This window comes from Carya illinoinensis, chromosome 5 (assembly GCF_018687715.1).
Source record: "Carya illinoinensis cultivar Pawnee chromosome 5, C.illinoinensisPawnee_v1, whole genome shotgun sequence".
Taxonomy (NCBI): Eukaryota; Viridiplantae; Streptophyta; class Magnoliopsida; order Fagales; family Juglandaceae; genus Carya; species Carya illinoinensis.
Genome location: NC_056756.1, coordinates 27083980 through 27093170, shown reverse-complemented (window position 1 = coordinate 27093170; position 9191 = coordinate 27083980).

Genomic DNA, 9191 nt, shown 5'->3' with positions numbered 1-9191 from the left:
GTACGTCTTGCATCCAAGAGAAGGCTCGTGCTGCGTGCCAATGTAATGGACCCGTTTGTAATGGGTGATTTGATGTAGTGTTGTAATAAGGAAACTGATGAAATGTAAATGAAGGATTCTGTAATGAAGGAAAATAATGCACAAAATGTGTTTGATAAAATTTCTCAAGTGTCAAACTATATTGAAAAGGAAGCTTCAAGGGCTTCCAACCTCCATTACATCAAACCAAGCTTTTATAGATTTTTCAGAAATGATATCTTCCCCTTCTGTGATTCCCCTCTTAGAATGCTCATTGCCTTCTTGTAACAACCCATAACAAAATAGTGTGAAATATAAAATGACTCAGAAGGTTCCATATGAAAATAACGGACAACTAAAATGTTAAATACAAGTAAACTGTAAAATACTAATAAAATGCATAGCTTTGACACTTTACAAAAATGCACAGCTTTAGCTCCTTATAAAATGCAGCGTCCTTCCTCCATCAAACGACACCATCCCTCTTAAGTCTTTACGGCATCGTTTCATTTTCAACAGTTCACTTCAAACTCCTCATTTCAACCTTTGCATATCTTCGAACTCCACCCAATTAGGTTCCTAAAAGCCGAATCCTTGCGTCCAACTCCATAAATAACAAGGAAAAGATCATCAGTTCATGCCGTTCCAAACCAAAAATGAGATCTGCTCTTCATTACGTGCTGATCCACATTACGTGTCTCTGCTATTTTTTATCCTAGCAAGCTGCTGCGTCAAAACCAACAACTCCCAGTGTCATATACTTCCTTTTGCCAAATCAAACCTCATGCGTGTGAAAAGGTCCCTCTACGTAAAATTCTTTATTGGCTTTTATTTTTCAAAGTGTCTAACTCTTCATTAAATGTGAGAGAGTCCCTAGATGATGGGCTACTAAAAGTAAGATCTTAATTTTCTTCAAAATTGAAATAAAATTTAAATAATAATAATGAAGTCTAAAATCAACAAAAATAAATAAAATTAGACTAAAGTTTAAAGTATAGAAGTGATAAAATATTTTAAATTATGCAAGTCATCAAACGCGCCCAAAGTTACAACTTTATTTGTCTTCAAACAAAAAAAGATAATAAGATAAAAGACCATTATAGACAATATATATCAACTAAACCTCATAGAGAAGTATCATTACTCATCAAGCCATAGCCTGAATTTAGATTTTATCACTAGTATTTTACTCTTTTAACATCAAAGATAACAAGAAAATCAATAAAAAATTTAACAACTTTTCAAGCAAGAGTTAAGCGTTTTCAACCTAAAGTTAATACCTTGAGTGTGTTATATAGTCAATTTAACTCCAAACCACTTGCAAATAAAGATAAAAGTAGGACAACTAAGATCAGAATAATTCTCTCTAAACTTAATCGCATAAGTCCAATTTTCGGAAATCTTCTTCACTAATGTAGTCAACACCGATATTAGATATGAAAAGGTCTTTAATAAGGTTGTAATGATAGCCACAAGGTGAGGGTTAAGAAATAAATGGATATAGAAAATCAAAGCAAACTGGAAAATTACGTGGTGGAAAGAACAATAAAAGAGATATCCACAAGATTCAAACCATAACTCTTTCTCAACTATATCCTCAAACTGGTGACATTATTGTTGCTGTAATCAATGAAGTAATACTAAGTACACATTTAACAAAATATGAAGTGATCCATACTCTACTTATTGAGTTTTCTCTATTTTTTTCCTATAACGACGGATAAATCACCTCTGAGCAAGAGACAAACCCAGCAAAAATAATTTTTTTTTTTCAACCTCCTACCTTTTTCGTTCAGCCACCTAGATTCTTGTAGCATTTTCAAATGTTCAACCACTTCAACTTTTTTTTTTCGTTCACTTTCTTTTTTTTTACACACTTTGATCAAACAAAGCAAACATAATGTAGATAATTCTCTTTGAACTAACTTTCTTTTTAAATGTAAATTTCCATCAAAGTTTTTTCTCAAACTTTAAAAGGTAAATTCATAGTTTTTCAGGTTTAGAACCGAAATGGTTTATGTAGTTGAAAGAACAAATAAATGTTTATGTAAATTAAGGCTCAAGGGGTTTGACAATAGAAATACATCTTGTAATGATGGTATGATGGCTAGGATGACTGGGAAAACTTTTTGGTTATGACAAAAAAATGTCTAGATCATTTATCTAATATTTGGTATCAATTAGGATTTCACTTCAAAGACCCATCAACGGATTCTAGAGCAAAGCAAGATTGAACTTTTATGATCGAGTTAATTCAACTCCTTCTCTTCATAAGTAAAATGGAATGAAACGACTATGAGCTCAATTATGTTCAAGGACAAAGATTTAAATCAAAGAACCCACACAACTCGGCTTGACATAAAAGAAATTTTTAAAAATTTTTCTCAATCCTATCCTCAATCACAAATTTCAGAGTTATAGATAATTCAATTATACTCAAATACATGCTTGGTAAGAGAATCCAACAAGTCAAGACTTATAGAAAAAAATAATAACTATATAACAAATAAAAAATCAAATAAACCAAATGATTATAGGAGTTTATAATAACACCCCCAAACTTAGACTAAACAATGTCCTCATTATAATTCAAAAGTGAGAAAGATCGAAGAAATGAAAGAAACTTCCTTGGTTTCATGGTGAATTAGCCATAGTTTGTAATTTTCAGTTCTTTATTCTTACTAAATAAATCTGCATCAAAATCTAAATTATTCAAAAAAATAAAAGTAAAAGAATAAAAGAAAGTTCTATGGGTTGCCTCCCATAAGCGCTTGTTTTAAAGTCTACAGCCAGACTTTTCAGTCTTCATCAATTAGGGTCTCCAAGAGAAATAAATGCATAGTTCCTTTCCACTTGTTCTCCATAATAGTGCTTCAATGTTTGACCATTAACTTTGAATATATTCACTATCTTGTCCTTCAAGTCTATTACTTCGAAAGAGAAAACTTTGTCAATTGTATAAAGACTTGTCTATCTTGATTTTAACTTGCTCGGGAAGAGTTTGAGTCATGAATTGAAGAGTAAAACCTATTGTCCTAGTGCAAAATCACGCCTAATAATCTATTTTTCATGCCACTTCTTCATCTGTTCTTTGTAGATCTTTGCATTTTCATAAGTGTCATTCCGGAACTTATCCATCTCATTCAATTGAAGAAGTCGTTTTCCCCTACTGCCTTCAAATCAAAATTAAACTTCTTTACAGCCCAATAAACTTTATGCTCTAACTCAATAGGGAGATGACACGCCTTTTCAAACACTAATCGGTAAGGAGACATCTTGATAGGTGTTTTAAAAGCTGTACGGTATGCCCACAAAGCATCATCAAGCTTCTTTGCCCAATTCTTCCTATTGATATTGACCGTCTTCTCAAGGATGTTCTTGATTTCTAGATTTAAAATTTCAGCTTGGCCATTAGTTTGAAGATGGTAGCCAAGTGCTATCTTGTGCTCCATACCATATTTAGAAAGAAGGTTGCCAAACAACTTGTTGCAAAAGTGGGTCCATTCGTCACTAATAATAGCTCGTGGAGTGTCAAATCTTGTGAATATATTCTTATGTAGAAATTTTAGCACTACCTTTGCGTCGTTTGTTGTTGCAACAATTGCTTTTACCCATTTTGGCACATAATCCACTGCTAACAAAATATAAACAAAACCAAAAAAAGGAGGAAATGGACCCATAAACTCTATTCCCTAAACATCAAATAACTCAACCTCTAAGATATTTTTCAATGAAAGCTCCTGATGCCTTGAAATATTTCTCATACGTTGGCATTGGTCACAAGTTTTTACTAAAGTATAACTATAACAAAAAATAGAAAGTCAAAAGAAACCACTTTGAAGTATTGTAACTGTTATTCGTGTTGCTCCAAAATGTCCTCCATATGATGAGGAATGGCAATGATGGAGAATGGCTTGCATCTCTTCTTCTAGCATACATCTTCATATGATTTTGTCAGGGAATATTTTGAACAGCAAAAGCTCATCCCAAAGATAATATTTCATATCATGTAGAAACTTCTTGCATTGGTGGTAAGTGAGATCTGGTGGCAATACTTTACAAGCTAGGTAGTTTACAATATCAACATATCAAGGAAGCTTGATCTCACATGCAAACAACTGCTCATCTGGGAATGCTTCTTGGATCACTGAATCTGGTCTTACTTCCTCTTGCTCCACCCGAGAAAGATGATCAATAGCTAAATTTTCGCTTCCTTTCTTATTTCGAACCTCCAAATCAAATTCTTGAAGAAGCAGGATCCAATGAATCAGCCTAGGCTTAGCATCCTGCTTGCCAAACAAGTAACGAATTGTTGTATGATCAGTGAATACTATCATGTTTGTACTAATGAGCTAAGACCAAAATTTGTCACAAGCAAACACCACAACAAGCATATCCTTCTCAATTGTTGTATAATTTAGTTGAGTTTCATTCAATGTTTGATTTGTGTAATAGATGGCCTTGAACAGTTTGTCTCGCTTTTGTCTTAACACTGCTCCAATTGCAAAATCACTTGCATCGCACATGACTTCAAAAAGTTGAAAGTCATAACTGGTGCTAAAATTAGTTTCTCCTTGATTTCATTAAAGGCCTGCAAACAAATATCATCAAAGTCAAATGTAGAATTTTTTTCAAAAATATTACATAAAGGTTTAGAGAGTTTAGAAAAATCCTTTATAAATCTTCTATAGAATCCCGCATGTCCCAAAAAGCTTCTGATTCCCTTCACATTCTTTGAAGGTGGTAGTTTTTCTGTGGTTGCAATTTTAGCTCGATCAACCTCAATTTCTTTATATGACACTCTATGGCCAAGCATGATCCCTTCTTAAATCATGAAATGGCACTTGTCCTAGTTTAGGACTGGATTTTTGTCTTCACATCTCTACAAAACAAGAACTAAATTATGCAAACAATAATCAAAAGATGTACCAAAGACTAAGAAGTCATCCATGAAAATTTCCATTTTATCTTCCGTCATATCATAAAAGATAGCCATCATGCAATGTTAAAATGTCGCTAGGCCATTGCACAATAGGAAGGGCATCCTCCTAAAAGTAAATGTTCCATAGGGGCACATGAATATAGTTTTCTCTTGATCTTTGGGGGCTATGGCAATCTGGTTATACCCCACATAACCATCTAAGAAGTAATAATAGAAATTCTCAGCCAATTGATCCAACATTTGATCAATGAAGAGAAGTGAAAAATGATCATTTCTTGTTGCTTTATCCAACTTGTGGTAATCCATGCATACATGCCAATCCGTGATTGTTCTTGTAGGAATAAACTCACTGTTGTCGTTTTTCACCATCGTCATTCTACTCTTTTTTGGTATAACCTGCACTGGACTTACCTATGAGCTGTCTGAAATAACATAGATAATTACAACAGCATTGAGGAGCTTCAAAATTTCAGTTCTCACGACTTCTTTCATTGCTAGATTTAATCTTCTTTGGTGCTCGATCGGTTTGTAAAGTTCCTCTATTAAAATTTTGTACATGCAAATGGAGGGACTTATACCTTTTATGTTAGAAATAGTTCATCCCAAGGCTGTTCTATGCTCCCTTAACACACGTAGCAGCTTTTCCTTTTCTTTGGTGTGAGTGATGCAGCAACAATCGCTGAAAAGATGATATATCATCCAAGAATGCATAGCGAAGATGCTCAGGTTATTGCTTCAACTTCTGAGTTGTAGTTTGCTGCATCTTTTGTTAGAAATGATAGAATCCGGCTTTGCTACCATCGGCTCTAGCCTCTCTACTTCATTGCAAATGATGTAACCTACTGTAAGGCTCTCAAGGCAAATCCATAGTGGAGAAATTCTTCACTAACAAAAGGTAAATCAGATTTTACAAATAGCAGAGTTATTAAAATTATAAGCTTGAGATGAAATGGTAATACATCCTTCTAGGTGATCGGCTAGTACATCTTCTTGAAAGGCTTATTCTACACATTTCTTAATAACATCTACTCGAAAGCAAGTGGTTGGATCTTCTGGAAATCTCATTGCTTGGTAGATGTTGAACATAACCTCTTCCTTATTTACTCTCAATGTTAATTCACCCTTTTGGAACATCAATTAAAGCTCTTCCCATAGTCAAGAATGGTCGGCCAGGAATTAGTGAGATTTCTTGGTCTTCCTCTATATCTAACACCACAAAATTTCAAGAAAAATAAATTTATCCATCTTTACCAATATGTCTTCTGTAATTCCACATGGATACTTGATGGATTGGTCTGCTAGTTGCAAATAAATAGTTGTTTGTTTCATCTCTCAAAGTCCTAATTTTCTACAAATAGAAAGTGGCATAAGATTAATGCTATCACCAAAATCACATAAAACTTTATCAAAAGATGAATTTCCAATTGTGCAAGGCAAAGTGAAACTCCTCGAATCTTTTAATTTTGAGGCAATTTCTTTTAAAGAATGGCACTACATTCTTTAGAAAGCTTCACTGTTTTGAATTCCTCCAACATTCTCTTCTTGGAAATAATGTCCTTCAAGAATTTGATATAATTTGGTATTTATTCCAAAGCATCTGTAAAAAGAATATTTATGTGAATTTTCTTAAAATATCTAAAAACTTAGAAAACTACTTATCTAATTTTTGTTTTTGAAAACGTAGAGGATAAGGAAGTGGAGTAGAGAGAATATGAGGATTGTTAGGAAATGAAATTGCTGGAGGTATGTCAGTCTCTCTTAGTGTATTATCAACAATCTCATTTTCTTCTACTTTATTCTTTCTTTGGCCATTGCTTGTAGCTGTAGGGGTGGGGTGGACTTGTTTTCATTTGGTGGTGACCTCTAACTTTCCCTTTCACTCCTAAGTGTGATGGCCTTGCATTATTCCTTTGGATGCACTTATGTGTTGCTAGGAAAGTTTCTCTTTGTTGGGCATTGATGGTTATGGCTAGTCGTCCAATTTGCACTTCAAGATTCTTCATAGTGGCTCTCACATTGCTATAATGAGTCTCAATATTATCTAACTTTGAATCAGTCTTTTTAAATCTTGCTTTTGTCTCCCCAATACAGGAAACCATGGCATCCTCAAGTGACATCTTCTTTTTGCTTGGTTGACTATCAAATCCTAGAGGAGGTTGTAGCACATCCTTTGTGTTTTCATAAGACAAATTCTCATGATTTCGAAGCCTTGGATGGTAGTAATTTGGCATAGGATTACCACGATAGTTGTAGTTCCGATTGTTGATGTATTGAACTTGTTTTTGACTAACTTCATTACTCGAAACTGTTATACTTGTAGCTGCAACATATTGTACTTTATGGTATCCTTTGGGTTGTCAAAGCTGAAATCAGATGGAATAAAGAAGCAACTTGAGTTGAAAGGGCTGCTAACAGCTCCAATTCATGAATTCCAATAACTTTCTTAGCCATAGTTCTTTCATTTGGCCATTGATAGTCGTTTGAGGCCATTTCTTCCAAAATATAGGTAGCACCCTCTGCTGTCTTCAACATCAAAGTTTCATCAAAAGCAACATCAACTATGGTTTGAGTTTGCCCATTTAACCCATTATAGAACACCTGAACTTGCAACTAGTCTAGCAATACGTGTTGAGGGTAACATCGAATCAAATCTTTATACCTTTCCCATACTTCATAGAGTGACTTGAAATTATTTTGCTTGAATTGACCAATTTCACTCCTGAGTTGGGCTATTTTTGCAGGTGGAAAGAATTTAGCATGAAACTTTTCTGTCATGTCTTGCTAACTGATGATACATCCCGGTTGTAGAGATTGTAACCAACCTCTTGCCTTGCCCCTCAAAGAAAAAGGAAATAATCTCAATCTAATGGTGTCTTCAGTAATACTATTGATCTTTATAGTGTCACAAATCTCTAAAATATTGCCAAATGAATATTGGGATCACCAAGTGGTGATCTGCTGAATTGGGCTTGTTGCACCATGCTGATTGAGGCTAGTTTGAGCTCAAGATTGTTGGCATTAATGGTTTGACGTCTTATACTCGAGTAGTTGTCATTCACAACTGGTTGTACAGAATCCTTCAAGATGCATGGTTGTGCATCATGTTGTCCATTAGCCATAGCTAGTATTTTATTTTATTTCCTCACAATCTAAAAGTCCTTCAATCTTCGAATCAAAATGAGTAATGTCACAAGATCTAGCATAGCACATCCAATTTAAAAACACACCTGTAGAACAAAATATATATATATATATATATAATATAAAATTCTAAATTAAAACCAAAATTAATTTGTATCGATATTGGCAAAAATAAAAAGAAATCAATCCCCAGCAACGGCGCAAAAAACTTGATCGGTGCAAAATTATAAGTGTACAATATCGTGGTTTTTGGCCTTTTTCCCAGGGATTGAGTTCTTTTTATTTTTTCCAATATTGATACAAAGTAATCTTGGTTTTAATTTAGAAAAGTCACCAAGATTATTTGTAATTGCAAATTGAAATAAAATCAATTCAAAGAAAATATTTAAAGGAAAAAAAAGCCGTTCAAAGATCAAATTAATGAGAAAGAAAACTTATAGGAAATCGATTTCACCTAATCCCTCACTATGCTTCTCTTGTCTAAATAGTTGCATTTAATTCTCTCCGTTTGTTAGCAAATCTCAAACTCTTTCAAAAGCGTCTTTCGATAGTCGATTGGAAATATTCTTATTCATCATTTTACACAAGAGTATACAATAATAAAAAAAAAAGCATTAAGACCAATGATTTTAATAATACATAGGTTCATATAAGTTTTTCGATCTCTATATTTATCTATGCCGAAATATCCAAGATCTATCCTATAATTCCCTCTTTCGATAGCAAATCATAATATCAAAATCATCTAATTAATGGCTAGTCAATTAGAAGCAATAAGGTCAGAATAAATTAGACAAACATGGAAGAGAATTATTTCAAATCTGCATAGAAAAGCAAGTATAGTTTGAAACTAGATGACATCTTTTTCCTAAAATAAAGGAAATTTAGTTCATACTAAAAATTAAATGACATAAACGAAGTCACCATATTATTTTTAGAGGACTAGAAGAAAATGAACACTGAAAGAAATACTATCACAACGTTATTCTTCAATTTTTCTTAAAGTCGCATCCCAAGTGTGTTACGTTCTCCAAGAGTCAAGCAAAAAATAAACCCTAAAATAATCTTTTGCTTGCTTAGTTTTATGCCA